The sequence below is a fragment of the Ranitomeya imitator genome, chromosome 1, assembly GCF_032444005.1.
Source record: "Ranitomeya imitator isolate aRanImi1 chromosome 1, aRanImi1.pri, whole genome shotgun sequence".
Taxonomy (NCBI): Eukaryota; Metazoa; Chordata; class Amphibia; order Anura; family Dendrobatidae; genus Ranitomeya; species Ranitomeya imitator.
Genome location: NC_091282.1, coordinates 470,571,151 through 470,589,957, shown reverse-complemented (window position 1 = coordinate 470,589,957; position 18,807 = coordinate 470,571,151). Strand labels below are relative to the sequence as shown.

Genomic DNA, 18,807 nt, shown 5'->3' with positions numbered 1-18,807 from the left:
CAAACGCGACATGGCATCCTATCGCAATTCTAGTCAATTTTGCTTTGAAAAGTCAAACGGTGCGCCCAAACAGTGGTTTACCCCCACATATGGGGTATCAGTGTACTCAAGACAAATTGTACAACAACGTTTGGGGTCCAGTTTCTACTATTACCCTTGGTAAAATAAAACAAATTGGATCAGAAATACATTTTTTGAGAAAAAAGTTAAATGTTCATTTTTTTAAAACATTCCAAAAACTCCTGTGAAACACCTGAAGGGTTAATAAACTTCTTAAATGTGGTTTTAAGCACCTTTAGGGGTGCAGTTTTTAGAAACATCTCACACTTGGAAATTTTCTATCATATAGACCCCTCAAAGTGACTTCAAATGTGATTTGGTTCCTTAAAAAAATGGTGTTTTAAAAATGAGAAATTGCTGGTCAACTTTTAACCCTTATAACTCCCTAAGAATAAAAATGTGGTTCCAAAGTTGTGCTAATATAAAGTAGACATGTGGGAAATGTTACTTATTAAGTATCTCTGTGACTTAAGGGCATAAAAATTCAAAGTTGGAAAATTGCGAAATTTTCAAAATTTTCACCAAATTTTCTTTTTTTCACAAATAAATGCAGGCAATATCAAAGAAATTTTACCACTATCATGAAGTACAATATGTCTTGAGAAAACAGTGTCAGAATCATCAGGATCTGTTGAAGCTTTCCAGAGTTATAACCTGTTAAATGGACAGTGGTAAGAATTGTAAAAATTGGCCCGGTCATTAACGTGCAAACCACCCTTCTGGGGTTAAGGGGTTAAAACAATAAATATATACAATTTTGGTATTGCTCTAATCATGCTGACCTGGAGAATTGTATTGATGATTCACCTTTATAGTTAATATCATAAAAGCAAAGCAAAAAAAACAACTGCAGAATTGTGCTTTTTTCACAATTGTACTTCACTGGGATTTTTTAATGTTTTCCAGATCAAGTACTTCGATTTTTTTCATATGATAAAAATTTATGAAAGTTTGATGGTAAAATTTGACAGATTGAACAAACTCTCAATAAAATCAGATCCAAAACACCGATGAAACTCAGATAATTTTATAACTATTAAAAAAATTACTGATGTCTGATTGAAGCCTTATAGTTATATATTGACCTTTTCAATGATACTGCCATGGGCTGAAAAAAATCTTTAGGCCGGCGTCCAATGGCTGTCGATTCTCTTATGTGAGAGAATTGGGACAAATATGCCAATGACACTAGGCTCAATCTCTGTCAGAGTTTGATCCAAATGTCACCTTAACGTGATCCGATTCTCTCACAAGTAAGAGCACAGCTATGGAGAAGACTGAGAACTTAATTTTTACATCTTCACCATTCTCTTTGTTCATGAATGCTGGACTGCACCGATGACATCCGAGTTCAGTCCGATGTTTCACACGCATCCATAGACTTATATGGGTGCATGTGATTTGATCATCGAATGCTTCCATAGCATGCTGCAATTTTTTTCTCATGCTGAATCAGTCTGAGAAAAAAAATTGCAGATCTGCACTGCCCCATACTATAACCTTGGGCCGAATGCTATCCGATAAAACATGTTACAGCACTTGTATGAATTATACTCTTATGTGAGCAAGCACTTCAAAGACAAAAATTACTAACCTTGGCTATCCAACGTTTTTTTAAATTGCAATGTACGTTTGCTGTGAATTTAGCAGTGCAAATGTACAAATAAAGAGAAGTATGTTTTTATGTGAGTTAAGCTACAGACAATTATTTACAACATTAATGTAATCACGTTGATAAATCAATACAATAGAGAAAGTAAAGGAAAATATTAGAACATTACCTTGACTTTATCCTTATGATCAAGAAATGGCTTAAGAAGCATATGAAAAGTCCATTCTGTAAAGAAAAATAAATACATTAGCAATTAGCATCGATATGTCAGGTGGCCTTTTATTTCAAAACATCACCATGCAAAATAATATGCAAAGACTTATCTCGTATTTCCATTTCATGCCCTGTCACCCAATTCAATACGCTTTTCTCTATTTTAAAGCTAGAAGATGGTTTTCAGCATCTGAACTGCACATTTTTCAATTTATTATTAATCCTGACATTTCACATATGTTGAGTGAAAATAAACGACTTTCTTGTAGTAGAGCAGTAAAAAATTATTTCAGTTAAAATTGTTGTATGTCTAATGCTGGTGATATCTATACTGTTTTTTTGCATCACTCTTTACAGCTATTGAACATAGACTTAGAAGATATGAACATGATTTCTGAATGTATCCTCACCCATCCCTTGTAGATTGTGAGCCCTCGCGGGCAGGGTCCTCTCTCCTCCTGTACCAGTTGTGACTTGTATTGTTCAAGATTATTGTACTTGTTTATTATGTATACCCCTCCTCACATGTAAAGCGCCATGGAATAAATGGCGCTATAATAATAAATAATAATAATAATAATATATAGACCTATTGTATAATAGTACTGAGTTTGTGGGTTCACCATTAGTGATGAGCGAATACACTCATTACTCAAGATTTCTCGAGCACGCTTCGGGGTGCTCCGAGTATTTTTTAGTGCTCGGAGATTTCAGTTTTCATCGACACAGCTGAATGATTTACATCTGTTAGCCAGCATAAGTCAATGTGGGGGTTGACTGGTTGCTAGGGATGTAAATCATTCAGCTGAGGTGAGGAAAACTAAATCTCCGAGCACTAAAAAATACTCGGAGGTCACACGAGCGTGCTCAGGAAATCTCGAGTAACGAGTATATTCGCTCATCACTATTCACCATCATCATCATACTGGCCCCATGAACTTTTGATTGGCTAAAAAACATAGATGATTTATATTTTTTCTCACTGTAGCATAATCCAGCATAAGTATCCTTGTTCATACAAAAATAATTCTCTATTTCATATGTAATAAAAACATCCTTGGTACACACCATACAAACTAATGAAATCTGCCAACTTCAATTTTTAGCATTTCGTATACAAAGGTTTTTTTATTTACAGTGGGGCAAAAAAGTATTTAGTCAGTCAGCAATAGTGCAAGTTCCACCACTTAAAAAGATGAGAGGCGTCTGTAATTTACATCATAGGTAGACCTCAACTATGGGAGGCAAACTGAGAAAAAAAAATCCAGAAAATCACATTGTCTGTTTTTTTAACATTTTATTTGCATATTATGGCGGAAAATAAGTATTTGGTCAGAAACAAAATTTCATCTCAATACTTTGTAATATATCCTTTGTTGGCAATGACAGAGGTCAAACGTTTTCTGTAAGTCTTCACAAGGTTGCCACACACTGTTGTTGGTGTGTTGGCCCATTCCTCCATGCAGATCTCCTCTAGAGCAGTGATGTTTTTGGCTTTTCGCTTGGCAACACGGACTTTCAACTCCCTCCAAAGGTTTTCTATAGGGTTGAGATCTGGAGACTGGCTAGGCCACTTCAGGACCTTGAAATGCTTCTTACGAAGCCACTCCTTCGTTGCCCTGGCGGTGTGCTTTGGATCATTGTCATGTTGAAAGACCCAGCCACGTTTCATCTTCAATGCCCTTGCTGATGGAAGGAGGTTTGCACTCAAAATCTCACGATACATGGCCCCATTCATTCTTTCATGTACCCGGATCAGTAGTCCTGGCCCCTTTGCAGAGAAACAGCCCCAAAGCATGATGTTTCCACCACCATGCTTTACAGTAGGTATGGTGTTTGATGGATGCAACTCAGTATTCATTTTCCTCCAAACACGACAAGTTGTGTTTCTACCAAACAGTTCCAGTTTGGTTTCATCAGACCATAGGACATTCTCCCAAAACTCCTCTGGATCATCCAAAGGCTCTCTAGCAAACTTCAGACGGGCCCGGACATGTACTGGCTTAAGCAGTGGGACACGTCTGGCACTGCAGGATCTGAGTCCATGGTGGCGTAGTGTGTTACTTATGGTAGGCCTTGTTACATTGGTCCCAGCTCTCTGCAGTTCATTGACTAGGTCCCCCCGCGTGGTTCTGGGATTTTTGCTCACCGTTCTTGTGATCATTCTGACCCCACGGGGTGGGATTTTGCGTGGAGCCCCAGATCGAGGGAGATTATCAGTGGTCTTGTATGTCTTCCATTTTCTAATTATTGCTCCCACTGTTGATTTCTTCACTCCAAGCTGGTTGGCTATTGCAGATTCAGTCTTCCCAGCCTGGTGCAGGGCTACAATTTTGTTTCTGGTGTCCTTTGACAGCTCTTTGGTCTTCACCATAGTGGAGTTTGGAGTCAGACTGTTTGAGGGTGTGCACAGGTGTCTTTTTATACTGATAACAAGTTTAAACAGGTGCCATTACTACAGGTAATGAGTGGAGGAAAGAGGAGACTCTTAAAGAAGAAGTTACAGGTCTGTGAGAGCCAGAAATCTTGATTGTTTGTTTCTGACCAAATACTTATTTTCCAACATAATAAGCAAATAAAATGTTAAAAAAACAGACAATGTGATTTTCTGGATTTTTTTTTCTCAGTTTATCTCCCATAGTTGAGGTCTACCTATGATGTAAATTACAGACGCCTCTCATCTTTTTAAGTGGTGGAACTTGCACTATTGCTGACTGACTAAATACTTTTTTGCCCCACTGTATATATGAGATAAAATAAAAAACATTTCTATGTGAACAAGGATCCATTTGCTGGATTTCTCAACATTAGATTTCAATTTTTTTTAATTACAAGCCATCCGTGGATTGGACCTTGTTGAGTCTGGGAGTGGGACCACAGATGAGCTAAATTTGTTTTATCTTTAATGGGCTTTTGATATATCCAATTTAATCTTGCACTTTAAAATCTTAGAAAACAAATTTACCGTACTTATATTTTATATTTAGATTGAAACAGGTATACATTTAGATCATTTAGCTATTTTCTATGCTTCATTATTAAATGTTAAGCACATTTTCATGGCTAAATTATGCTATTCAATACTTCTGCTGCTATGGTCACTGTACAATCATCAGCAACTCATTGGAAAATTATAAAGCCAGATAAAGAAAAGCTCAGGTTAAGTTTCAAAAAATCAAACGGTACTAACCCTCTTCGGGTCCATTTTTGTTTATTAGCTTGAATGGTGTCATTACAAATACATTACAAATCAACATTGCAGCCAATTACTGAGCTCAGTTGTTCCCTCAGTCTATGTCAGCAGAGCTGCAGAGCTCAGTGTTTAGTTGCAGCATTGATGTGCGCTGTAGTCAAGACATAATTGCTGCCGCCAATAAACAGAGTTCAGAGCAATGTCTAGAGAGTCAGTATTGGACCCAGGGGGGTGAGAACTATCTTTTTTTAGCACAGTGCTGGTCATCAGAGACTAGAATGCCATAAGCTGGAAGACCCTTTATTTTTATTCTTTTAACCCCTTAGTGACAGAGCCAATTTGGTACTTAATGACAGGCCAATTTTTGCAATTCTGACCACTGTCACTTTATGAGGTTATAACTCTGGAACGCTTCAACGGATCCCGCTGATTCTGAGATTGTTTTTCGTGACAGATTGTACTTCATGTTAGTGGTAACATTTCTTCGATATTACTTGCGATTATTTATGAAAAAAACGGAAATATGGCGAAAATTTTTAAAATTTTGCAATTTTCAAACTTTGTATTTTTATGCCCTTAAATCAGAGAGATATGTCACGAAAAATAGTTAATAAATAACATTTCCCACATGTCTACTTTACATCAGCACAATTTTGGAAACAAAATTTTTTTTTGTTAGGGAGTTATAAGGGTTAAAATTTGACCAGCAATTTCTCATTTTTACAACACCATTTTTTTTAGGGACCACATCACATTTGAAGTCATTTTGAGGGGTCTATATGATAGAAAATAAGGAAGTGTGACACCATTCTAAAAACTACACCCCTCAAGGTTCTCAAAACCACATTCAAGAAGTTTATTAACCCTTTACGTGCTTCACAGGAACTGAAACAATGTGGAAGGAAAAAATGAACATTTAACTTTTTTTTGCAAACATCTTAATTCAGAACCATTTTTTTATTTTCACAAGTGTAAAAACAGAAATGTAACCAAAAATGTTGTTATGCAATTTCTCCTGAATACGACAATACCCCATATGTGGGGGTAAACCACTTTTTGGGCGCACCGCAGAACTTAAAAGTGAAGGAGCGCCGTTTGACTTTTTCAATGCAGAATTGGCTGGAATTGAGATCGGATGCCATGTCACATTTAGAGAGCCCCTGATGTGCCTAAACAGTGGAAACTCCCCACAAGTGACACCATTTTGGAAACTAGACCCCTTAAGGAACTTATCTAGATGTGTGGTGAGCACTTTGAACCCCCAAGTGCTTCACAGAAGTTTATAACGTAGAGCCGTGAAAATAAAAAATCGCTTTTGTTTACACAAAAATGATTTTTTCGCCCACAAATTCTTATTTTCACAAGGGTAACAGGAGAAATTAGACCACAAAAGTTGTTGTGCGATTTCTCCTGAATACGTCGATACCCCATATGTGGGGGTAAACCACTGTTTGGGCGCACCGCAGAGTTTGAAAGTGAAGGAGCGCCGTTTTACTTTTTCAATGTAGAATTGGCTGGAATTGAGATTGGACGCCATGTCGCGTTTGGAGAGCCTCTGATGTGCCTAAACAGTGGAAACCCCCCACAAGTGACCCCATTTTGGAAACTAGACCCCTTAAGGAACATATCTAAATGTGTGGTGAGCACTTTGAACCCCCATGTGCTTCACAGAAATTTATAATGTAGAGCCGTGAAAAAAAAAATCGCATTTTTTCTACAAAAATGATCTTTTTGCCCACAAATTTTTATTTTCACAAGGGTAACAGGAGAAATTAGACCACTACAGTTGTTGTGCAATTTCTCCTGAGTACGCTGATACCCAATATGTGGGGGTAAACCACTGTTAGGGCGCACCGCAGAGCTTGGAAGAGAAGGAGTGCCGTTTTACTTTTTCAATGTAGAATTGGCTGGAATTGAGATTGGACGCCATGTCGCGTTTGGAGAGCCCCTGATGTGCCTAAACAGTGGAAACCCCCCACAAGTGACCCCATTTTGGAAACTAGACCCCCCATGGAACTTATCTAGATGTGTGGTGAGAACCTTGAATGCCCAAGTGCTTCACAGAAGTTTGTAATGCAGAGCCGTGAAAATAAAAAATATTTTTTTTTCCACAAAAAAGATTTTTTAGCCTCCAAGTTTTTATTTTCACAAGGGTAACAAGAGAAATTGGACCCAAAAAGTTGTTGTCCAATTTGTCCTGAGTATGCTGGTTCCCCATATGTGGGGGTAAACCACTGTTTGGGCACACGGCAGAGCTCGGAAGGAAGGAGCGCCGTTTTGGAATGCAGACTTTGATAGAATGGTCTGTGTTGTGAATTCTGTGGCTGAGTTCACTCCTGTGGTCACGAGTGGTGCTGCAGCTTCTGAGCTTCCTCCCTCAGGTGTTCTGGTGGGCTCATTGGCTGCTTCATTACTTAACTCCGCCTGATGCTGCTATCCTTGCTCCTTGTCAATGTTTCAGTGTTGGATCTGAGCTTCTCCTGATTGTTCCTGTGACCTGCTGCTCTGTATAGCTAAGTGCTTTTTGCTTTTTTGTTGCTTTTTTTCTGTCCAGCTTGTCTTTTGTTTTGCTGGAAGCTCTGAGACGCAAAGGGTGTACCGCCGTGCCGTTAGTTCGGCACGGTGGTTTTTTTTTGCCCCTTTGCGTGGTTTTGCTTTAGGGTTTTTTGTAGACTGCAAAGTTCGCTTTACTGTCCTCGCTCTGTCCTAGAATATCGGGCCCCACTTTGCTGAATCTATTTCATCCCTACGTTTTGTCTTTTCATCTTACTCACAGTCATTATATGTGGGGGGCTGCCTTTTCCTTTGGGGAATTTCTCTGGGGCAAGTCAGGCCTATTTTTCTATCTTCAGGCTAGCTAGTTTCTTAGGCTGTGCCGAGTTGCCTAGGTAGTTGTTAGGCGCAATCCACAGCCGCTTTTAGTTGTGTTTAGGATAGGATCAGGTGTGCAGTCTACAGAGTTTCCACGTCTCAGAGCTCGTTCTTGTATTTTTGGGTATTTGTCAGATCACTGTGTGCGCTCTGATCGCTAAGCACACTGTGTTTCTGGATTGCCTTCATAACACCTGTCATTAGCAAACATAACAGTACAAGGAGCCAAACTAATGATTCTCAATAGAGGGAAAGAAAAAGTTCTGACATCATTTTTTTTTTTTTTTCTGCTCTGTGTTCACTTTTTTTTTTTCCCTAGACATTTGGGTGATTCTGGACACAGGTGTGGACATGGATATTCAGGGTCTGTGCTCTTCAATGGATAATCTCGTTATAAATGTACAAAAAATTCAAGATACTATTGATCAGAAATCTATGTTAGAACCAAGAATTCCTATTCCTGATTTGTTTTTTGGAGATAGAACTAAGTTTCTAAGTTTCAAAAATAATTGTAAGCTATTTCTGGCCTTGAAACCTCATTCTTCTGGTAATCCTATTCAACAGGTTTTGATTATTATTTCTTTTTTGCGCGGCGACCCTCAAGACTGGGCATTTTCTCTTGCGCCAGGAGACCCTGCATTGAGTAGTGTCGATGCGTTTTTCCTGGTGCTCGGATTGCTGTACGATGAGCCTAATTCAGTGGATCAGGCTGAGAAAAATTTGCTGGCTTTGTGCCAGGGTCAGGATGATATAGAAGTATATTGTCAGAAATTTAGGAAATGGTCAGTACTCACTCAGTGGAATGAATCTGCGCTGGCAGCTTTGTTCAGAAAGGGTCTCTCTGAGGCTCTTAAGGATGTCATGGTGGGATTTCCTATGCCTGCTGGTTTGAATGAGTCTTTGTCTTTGGCCATTCAGATCGGTCGACGCTTGCGCGAGCGTAAATCTGTGCACCATTTGGCGGTACTGCCTGAGGTTAAACCTGAGCCTATGCAGTGCGATAGGACTATGACTAGAGTTGAACGGCAGGAATACAGACGTCTGAATGGTCTGTGTTTCTACTGTGGTGATTCCACTCATGCTATTTCTGATTGTCCTAAGCGCACTAAGCGGTCCGCTAGGTCTGCCGTCATTGGTACTGTACAGTCCAAATTCCTTCTGTCCATTACCTTGATATGCTCTTTGTCGTCGTTTTCTGTCATGGCGTTTGTGGATTCGGGCGCTGCCCTGAATCTGATGGATTTGGATTATGCTAAACGTTGTGGGTTTTTCTTGGAGCCTTTGCGGTGTCCTATTCCATTGAGAGGAATTGATGCTACACCTTTGGCCAAGAATAAACCTCAATACTGGACCCAGCTGACCATGTGCATGGCTCCTGCACATCAGGAAGTTATTCGCTTTCTGGTGTTGCATAATCTGCATGATGTGGTCGTGTTGGGGTTGCCATGGCTACAAACCCATAATCCAGTATTGGATTGGAATTCCATGTCGGTATCCAGCTGGGGTTGTCAGGGGGTACATGGTGATGTTCCATTTTTGTCGATTTCGTCATCCACCCCTTCTGAGGTCCCAGAGTTCTTGTCTGATTATCAGGATGTATTTGAAGAGCCCAAGTCCGATGCTCTACCTCCGCATAGGGATTGTGATTGTGCTATCAATTTGATTCCTGGTAGTAAATTCCCTAAAGGTCGATTATTTAATTTATCCGTGCCCGAACACGCCGCTATGCGCAGTTATGTGAAGGAATCCCTGGAGAAGGGACATATTCGCCCATCGTCATCACCACTGGGAGCAGGGTTCTTCTTTGTAGCCAAGAAGGATGGTTCGCTGAGCCCGTGTATTGATTACCGCCTTCTTAATAAGATCACTGTTAAATTTCAGTATCCCTTGCCATTGTTATCTGACTTGTTTGCTCGGATTAAGGGGGCTAGTTGGTTCACTAAGATAGATCTTCGTGGTGCGTATAATCTGGTGAGAATCAGGCAAGGAGATGAATGGAAAACTGCATTCAATACGCCCGAGGGTCATTTTGAGTATCTAGTGATGCCGTTCGGACTTGCCAATGCTCCATCTGTGTTTCAGTCTTTTATGCATGACATCTTCCGTGAGTATCTGGATAAATTCCTGATTGTTTACTTGGATGACATTTTGATCTTCTCAGATGATTGGGAGTCTCATGTGAAGCAGGTCAGAATGGTTTTTCAGGTCCTGCGTGCTAACTCTTTGTTTGTGAAGGGATCAAAGTGTCTCTTCGGTGTGCAGAAAGTTTCATTTTTGGGGTTCATCTTTACCCCTTCTACTATCGAGATGGATCCAGTTAAGGTCCAAGCCATCCAGGATTGGATTCAGCCGACATCTCTGAAAAGTCTGCAAAAGTTCCTGGGCTTTGCTAATTTTTATCGTCGCTTCATCTGTAATTTTTCTAGCATTGCCAAACCATTGACCGATTTGACCAAGAAGGGTGCTGATTTGGTTAATTGGTCTTCTGCTGCCGTGGAAGCTTTTCAGGAGTTGAAGCGTCGTTTTTGTTCTGCCCCTGTGTTGTGTCAGCCAGATGTTTCTCTTCCGTTCCAGGTCGAGGTTGATGCTTCTGAGATTGGAGCAGGGGCGGTTTTGTCACAGAGAGGTTCTGATTGCTCAGTGATGAAACCATGTGCTTTCTTTTCCAGGAAGTTTTCGCCCGCTGAGCGTAATTATGATGTGGGCAATCGAGAGTTGCTGGCCATGAAGTGGGCATTCGAGGAGTGGCGTCATTGGCTTGAAGGAGCTAAGCATCGCGTGGTGGTATTGACTGATCATAAGAACTTGACTTATCTCGAGTCTGCCAAGCGCTTGAATCCTAGACAGGCCCGTTGGTCGTTATTTTTTGCCCGCTTCGACTTTGTGATTTCGTACCTTCCGGACTCTAAAAATGTGAAGGCGGATGCTCTGTCTAGGAGTTTTGTGCCCGACTCTCCGGGTTTATCTGAGCCAGCGGGTATCCTCAAGGAAGGAGTCATTGTGTCTGCCATCTCCCCTGATTTGCGGCGGGTGCTGCAAAAATTTCAGGCGAATAAACCTGATCGTTGTCCAGCAGAGAAACTGTTCGTCCCTGATAGGTGGACTAATAAACTTATCTCTGAACTTCATTGTTCGGTGTTGGCTGGTCATCCTGGAATCTTTGGTACCAGAGAGTTAGTGGCTAGATCCTTCTGGTGGCCATCTCTGTCACGGGATGTACGTACTTTTGTGCAGTCCTGTGGGATTTGTGCTAGGGCTAAGCCCTGCTGTTCTCGTGCCAGTGGGTTGCTTTTGCCCTTGCCGGTCCCAAAGAGGCCTTGGACACATATTTCGATGGATTTCATTTCTGACCTTCCCGTTTCTCAAAAGATGTCAGTCATTTGGGTGGTCTGTGATCGCTTTTCTAAAATGGTCCATCTGGTGCCCTTGGCTAAATTGCCTTCCTCCTCTGATTTGGTACCTTTGTTCTTTCAGCATGTGGTTCGGTTGCATGGCATTCCTGAGAATATTGTTTCTGACAGAGGTTCCCAGTTTGTTTCAAGGTTTTGGCGAGCCTTTTGTGGTAGGATGGGCATTGACCTATCCTTTTCCTCGGCTTTCCATCCTCAGACTAATGGCCAGACCGAACGAACCAATCAGACCTTGGAAACATATCTGAGATGTTTTGTTTCTGCAGACCAGGATGATTGGGTGTCCTTTTTGCCGTTGGCTGAGTTCGCCCTTAATAATCGGGCCAGCTCGGCTACCTTGGTTTCTCCATTTTTTTGCAATTCTGGGTTCCATCCTCGTTTCTCTTCAGGACAGGTTGAGTCTTCGGACTGTCCTGGTGTGGATTCTGTGGTGGATAGGTTGCAGCAGATCTGGACTCAGGTAGTGGACAATTTGATCTTGTCCCAGGAGAAAGCTCAACTTTTCGCTAATCGCAGACGCCGTGTGGGTCCCCGACTTCGTGTTGGGGATCTGGTTTGGTTATCTTCTCGTCATATTCCTATGAAGGTTTCCTCTCCTAAATTTAAACCTCGTTTTATTGGTCCGTATAGGATTTCTGAGGTTCTCAATCCTGTGTCTTTTCGTTTGACCCTCCCAGACTCCTTTTCCATACATAATGTATTCCATAGGTCGTTGTTGCGGAGATACGTGGCACCTATGGTTCCATCTGTTGAGCCTCCTGCCCCGGTTTTGGTGGAGGGGGAATTGGAGTATATTGTGGAGAAGATTTTGGATTCTCGTGTTTCTAGACGGAAACTCCAGTATCTGGTTAAATGGAAGGGTTATGCTCAGGAAGATAATTCCTGGGTTTTTGCCTCTGATGTTCATGCTTCCGATCTTGTTCGTGCCTTTCATGCGGCTCATCCTGGTCGGCCTGGGGGCTCTGGTGAGGGTTCGGTGACCCCTCCTCAAGGGGGGGGTACTGTTGTGAATTCTGTGGCTGAGTTCACTCCTGTGGTCACGAGTGGTGCTGCAGCTTCTGAGCTTCCTCCCTCAGGTGTTCTGGTGGGCTCGTTGGCTGCTTCATTACTTAACTCCGCCTGATGCTGCTATCCTTGCTCCTTGTCAATGTTTCAGTGTTGGATCTGAGCTTCTCCTGATTGTTCCTGTGACCTGCTGCTCTGTATAGCTAAGTGCTTTTTGCTTTTTTGTTGCTTTTTTTCTGTCCAGCTTGTCTTTTGTTTTGCTGGAAGCTCTGAGACGCAAAGGGTGTACCGCCGTGCCGTTAGTTCGGCACGGTGGTTTTTTTTTGCCCCTTTGCGTGGTTTTGCTTTAGGGTTTTTTGTAGACTGCAAAGTTCGCTTTACTGTCCTCGCTCTGTCCTAGAATATCGGGCCCCACTTTGCTGAATCTATTTCATCCCTATGTTTTGTCTTTTCATCTTACTCACAGTCATTATATGTGGGGGGCTGCCTTTTCCTTTGGGGAATTTCTCTGGGGCAAGTCAGGCCTATTTTTCTATCTTCAGGCTAGCTAGTTTCTTAGGCTGTGCCGAGTTGCCTAGGTAGTTGTTAGGCGCAATCCACAGCCGCTTTTAGTTGTGTTTAGGATAGGATCAGGTGTGCAGTCTACAGAGTTTCCACGTTTCAGAGCTCGTTCTTGTATTTTTGGGTATTTGTCAGATCACTGTGTGCGCTCTGATCGCTAAGCACACTGTGTTTCTGGATTGCCTTCATAACACCTGTCATTAGCAAACATAACAGGTCTGCGGGTATTATGTTGCGTTTGCAGAGCCCCTGATGTACCTAACCAGTAGAAACCCTCCACAAGTGACCCCATTTTGGAAACTAGACCCCCCAAGGAACTTATCTAGATGTGTGGTGAGAACTTTGAATGCACAAGTGCTTCACAAAAGTTTAGAATGCAGAGTCGTGAAAATAAAAAATATTTTTTTTCCACAAAAAAGATATTGTAGCCCCCAAGTTTTTATTTTCACAAGGGTAACAGGAGAAATTGGACAGCAATTGTTGTTGTCCAATTTATCCCGAGAACGCTGATGCCCCATATGTGGGGGTAAACCACTGTTTGGGCGCACGGCAGAGCTCAGAAGGGAAGGAGCGCCTTTTTGGAATGCAGACTTTGATAGAATGGTCTGTGGGCATTATGTTGCGATTGCAGAGCCCCTGATATACCTAAACTGTAGTAACCCCCCACAAGTGACCCCATTTTGGAAACTAGAACCCCCAAGGAACTTATCTAGATGTGTGGTGAGAACTTTGAATGCCCAAGTGCTTCACAGAAGTTTAGAATGCAGAGTCGTGAAAATAAAGAATATTTTTTTTTCCACAAAAAAGATATTATAGCCCCCAAGTTTTTATTTTCACAAGGGTAACAGGAGAAATTGGACTGCAATAGTTGTTGTCCAATTTATCCCGAGTACGCTGATGCACCATATGTGGGGGTAAACCACTGTTTGGGCGCACGGCAGAGCTCGGAAGGGAAGGAGCGCCTTTTTGGAATGCAGACTTTGATAGAATGGTCTGTGGGCATTATGTTGCGATTGCAGAGCCCCTGATGTACCTAAACTGTAGTACCCCCACAAGTGACCCCATTTTGGAAACTAGACCCCCCAAGGAACTTATCTAGATGTGTGGTGAGAACTTTGAATGCCCAAGTGCTTCACAGAAGTTTAGAATGCAGAGTCGTGAAAATAAAAAATATTTTTTTTCCACAAAAAAGATATTGTAGTCCCCAAGTTTTTATTTTCACAAGGGTAACAGGAGAAATTGGACAGCAATTGTTGTTGTCCAATTTATCCCGAGAACGCTGATGCCCCATATGTGGGGGTAAACCACTGTTTGGGCGCACGGCAGAGCTCAGAAGGGAAGGAGCGCCTTTTTGGAATGCAGACTTTGATAGAATGGTCTGTGGGCATTATGTTGCGATTGCAGAGCCCCTGATATACCTAAACTGTAGTAACCCCCCACAAGTGACCCCATTTTGGAAACTAGAACCCCCAAGGAACTTATCTAGATGTGTGGTGAGAACTTTGAATGCCCAAGTGCTTCACAGAAGTTTAGAATGCAGAGTCGTGAAAATAAAGAATATTTTTTTTTTCCACAAAAAAGATATTGTAGCCCCCAAGTTTTTATTTTCACAAGGGTAACAGGAGAAATTGGACTACAATAGTTGTTGTCCAATTTATCCCGAGTACGCTGATGCACCATATGTGGGGGTAAACCACTGTTTGGGCGCACGGCAGAGCTCGGAAGGGAAGGAGCGCCTTTTTGGAATGCAGACTTTGATAGAATGGTCTGTGGGCATTATGTTGCGATTGCAGAGCCCCTGATGTACCTAAACTGTAGTAACCCCCACAAGTGACCCCATTTTGGAAACTAGACCCCCCAAGGAACTTATCTAGATGTGTGGTGAGAACTTTGAATGCCCAAGTGCTTCACAGAAGTTTAGAATGCAGAGTCGTGAAAATAAAAAATATTTTTTTTTTCCACAAAAAAGATATTGTAGCCCCCAAGTTTTTATTTTCACAAGGGTAACAGGAGAAATTGGACTGCAATAGTTGTTGTCCAATTTATCCCGAGTACGCTGATGCGCCATATGTGGGGATAAACCACTGTTTGGGCGCACGGCAGAGCTCGGAAGGGAAGGAGCGCCTTTTTGGAATGCAGACTTTGATAGAATGGTCTGTGGGCATTATGTTGCGATTGCAGAGCCCCTGATGTACCTAAACTGTAGTAACCCCCTACAAGTGACCCCATTTTGGAAAGTAGACCCCCCAAGGAACTTATCTAGATGTGTGGTGAGAACTTTGAATGCCCAAGTGCTTCACAGAAGTTTAGAATGCAGAGTCGTGAAAATAAAAAATATTTTTTTTTCACAAAAAAGATATTGTAGCCCCCAAGTTTTTATTTTCACAAGGGTAACAAGAGAAATTGGACCCCAGAAGTTGTTGTCCAATTTATCCTGAGTACGCTGATGCCCCATATGTGGGGGTAACCCACTGTTTGGGCGCACGGCAGAGCTCAGAAGGGAGGGAGCACCATTTGACTTTTTGAGCGCAAAATTGGCTGTCGTGTTTGGAGACCCCCTGATGTACCTAAACAGTGGAAACCCCCCAATTCTAGCTCCAACCCTAACCCCAACACACCCCTAACCCTAATCCCAACCTGATCCATAATCCTAATTACTAACCCTAACGATAATCCCAACCCTTACCCCAAAATAACCCTAATGTCAACCCTAACCATAACCCTAATCAAAACCCTAAATCCAACACAACCCTAATCCTAATCTCAACCCTAACCTCAAACCTAACCCTAATCCCAATACACCCCTAATCACAACCCTAACCTTAACCCTAATCCCAAACCTAACCCTAATCCCAAGCGTAACCCTAATGCCAACCCTAACCCTAATACCAACCCTAATCCGAACCCTAGCCCTAATCCCAGCTCTAACCCTAACTTTAGCCCCAACCCTAGCCCTAACTTTAGCCCCAACCCTAACCCTAGCCCTAAGGCTACTTTCACACTTGCGTCGTTTGGCATCCGTCGCAATCCGTCGTTTTGGACAAGAAACGGATCCTGCAAATGTGCCCGCAGGATGCGTTTTTTGCCCATAGACTTGTATTGCCGACGGATCGTGACGGATGGCCACACGTCGCGTCCGTCGTGCACTGGATCAGTTGTGTTTTGGCGGACCGTCGGCACAAAAAAACGTTCAATGAAACTTTTTTTGTACGTCGCATCCGCCATTTCTGACCGCGCATGCGTGGCCGTAATTCCGCCCCCTCCTCCCCAGGACATAGATTGGGCAGCAGATGCATTGAAAAACTACAGCTGCTGCCCACGTTGTGCACAATTTTCACAACGTGCGTCGGTATGTCGGGCCGACGCATTGCGACGGCCCCGTACCGACGTAAGTGTGAAAGAAGCCTAACCCTAAATTTAGCCCCAACCCTAACCCTAAATTTAGCCCCAACCCTAGCCCTAAACCTAACCCTAACCCTTAAGCTTGTACTTTCCTCTAAATCTTCAACTGACTATGTAACTTAAATGAACTCTGCTATCTTCTCAGACTTTGGCTAAATGTTTTCAAGTTAGCTAGAAGAGTGTATGCAAAAGTAGCATTCATTATAAAACATTTACTTGGTAAATGATAATTTTATTAAATTATCTATGTAGTTCTAAATTTAGGTTCTAAATGAAATCGTAACATGATTTAGTAGTAGTCTAGTATGTCGTAGTATGATTATTTTAGTTACATTTTATATTTGTGAATGTGCAAAAATATTATAATGTATAATTGTGAATTCACAAAAAAAGATACCAGTATTGTGTATTTTCTTGCATAATGACCTTTACGGTAAATTTGAATTCCTAAAGTAAAGACAAAACAACCTAAAGTTTAATTTAACAGAAAGGGTTAAAAATATAGAATAAACTGTAAACCTTTTTTTCACTTCATTGTTCTTAACTTAAGAACACTGTAAGATTTTACCTATTAATGTTAAAATTGGCCCAAACAGATTCCTTTAGATTTATTGTAATTTATGTAAGGAAAAAAAATAAAGCTGGTTGGTTGATGACTAAGTAACATGATCTGATCCCGTCAGATACACTTTCTCAAGTGCCCTTGTACTCTGCTGACTCATTTGACTTGCCATGAAGCTGCAGTGGCAATATCAATGCAGTTCATAAGAGAATATATGTCCTTATTTCACAGGGCACAAAGGAAAACAACTGTTAAAAACAACTGTTAATAATTTACATTAAACGGTCTCTGTGATTATTTTTGTATCACAATAGTTGATGAGCGAATTTGTTCAGAAAATGATCGCTAAACACAAATTTGGCATCAATATGGCACATTCAGATTTCTGATCGGAAATACAAGCAAAATGTAATAAAATAGGAAAAAAAAACAGTAACATTGTGTTAGGGCTAGCAGAACGCACCAAATATTAAGAAAGATTAAGGTGCGTTCGCAGCCCGGGGTCCACCGCGCAGAGATGGAACCTGCTGCCAAGTAATGACGGACTATATGGTGGTAAAATGTGAATGCACACACGGGTAACTTCACCCTGTGTGAAGGAAGCGAACCCTGTTAAGTCACAGGGCCGCGGTACCGCACACAAGAGCGCAAGCAAGGAGTCACCAAGCTCAGTCCCAAGACTTGGGATCCGAGTCCGACTAGACTACTTGCGCTCGACACCGCTAAGGGGGTGTCAGCGTAACCAAAATAATAATAACAGATGCACGAGAGTGCATGCGGTGCCGTACTGGCGGACGCCACTAACCACCCAGGCTTGGGTCAGGAAAGCGCTGTGAAAGCGCACGGTACCGCACTGGCAGTCACAGCAATTAGACGCTGTATGGTGTGTAACGTGCTGGTAGCTAAGTCGGGCGCTAGATAGCAATCACCCACCTTCCGCGAACAGTCATCCAATAGGGAGGGGATTTTAATGAACGACTTTCACTCACAACACACACACGTTTAAAAATGTACACTAGCGCATGGCCGTGCGGTCATGCGCAGCTTATATAGCTGCAGCACGTTCAGGACCATCCAATAAAAGACCAATGGGAACCGCTGCAGCATCTGAGCATGAGACCCTCGATCTCCAATGGGAGATCACACCCTGGGTATGCTCAGAAGGGAAAAAGCAGGACTTAGATCCCAAAAGCGTCTGCTCGCCGCTGCCTAGCACTGGCATCAATGGCAGAAGCAGGCAAAGCAGCAGTAATCCTATGCACAGAGTGAGACTGAGCAAGACACTGGGAACGATGTCTCCACTGAGCAGACTCCACTTCGGCTGGAGAAGAATGGGAGACTGCAGCAAAGATGGTTCGAGATTCCCCCTGTGCAGAGGTGGGAACACGACACCTAACATTACCCCCCCTCCTGGGGCCCCCTCCTTGGACCTCGCTACGCTCAAAGGCAGCAATGAGCTGTGGAGCTTGAATGTGTTCAGCAGGCTCCCAGGACCTGTCCTCTGGGCTATAACCCTTCCAATCCACCAAATAGAATTTTTTGCCACGTATGACCTTGCACCCCAAAATAGCGTTCACCTCGTAATCGTCCGTAGACGAACCCGATGTCCCGGCAGATGACTCGGAAAACCGGGACACGTATATGGGTTTCAAGAGGGACACATGAAAGGTGTCGGTGATACCCAAGCGTGGAGGAAGGGCCAGACAGTAGACCACAGGATTAACCTGTTCGAGGACCTTGAATGAACCCAAGTAGCGAGGTGCAAACTTAGTGGACTCAACACGCAGCCTGATGTTACAGGCGGAGAGCCACACTAAGTCGCCAGGAGCAAAGGTCGGAGCGGGGAGCCGATGAGTATCGGCGGAGGACCTCATTCTCTCCTTGGAGGCCCAAATGGCATCCTGAGTGCGGTCCCAAA

General features: G+C 42.5%; 1 protein-coding gene across 2 annotated transcripts in view; it reads right to left on the bottom strand.

The window, feature by feature from the left end:
- Positions 1 to 18,807, bottom strand: part of LINGO2 (leucine rich repeat and Ig domain containing 2) — a 2,506,396-nt gene that overhangs the window by 2,160,496 nt on the left and 327,093 nt on the right. For both annotated transcript variants that reach the window (XM_069765264.1, XM_069765275.1), the window contains exon 2: positions 1,842 to 1,897. The gene's annotated coding sequence lies outside the window, so the exon portion shown is untranslated. The remainder of the gene's footprint in view (positions 1 to 1,841; positions 1,898 to 18,807) is intronic.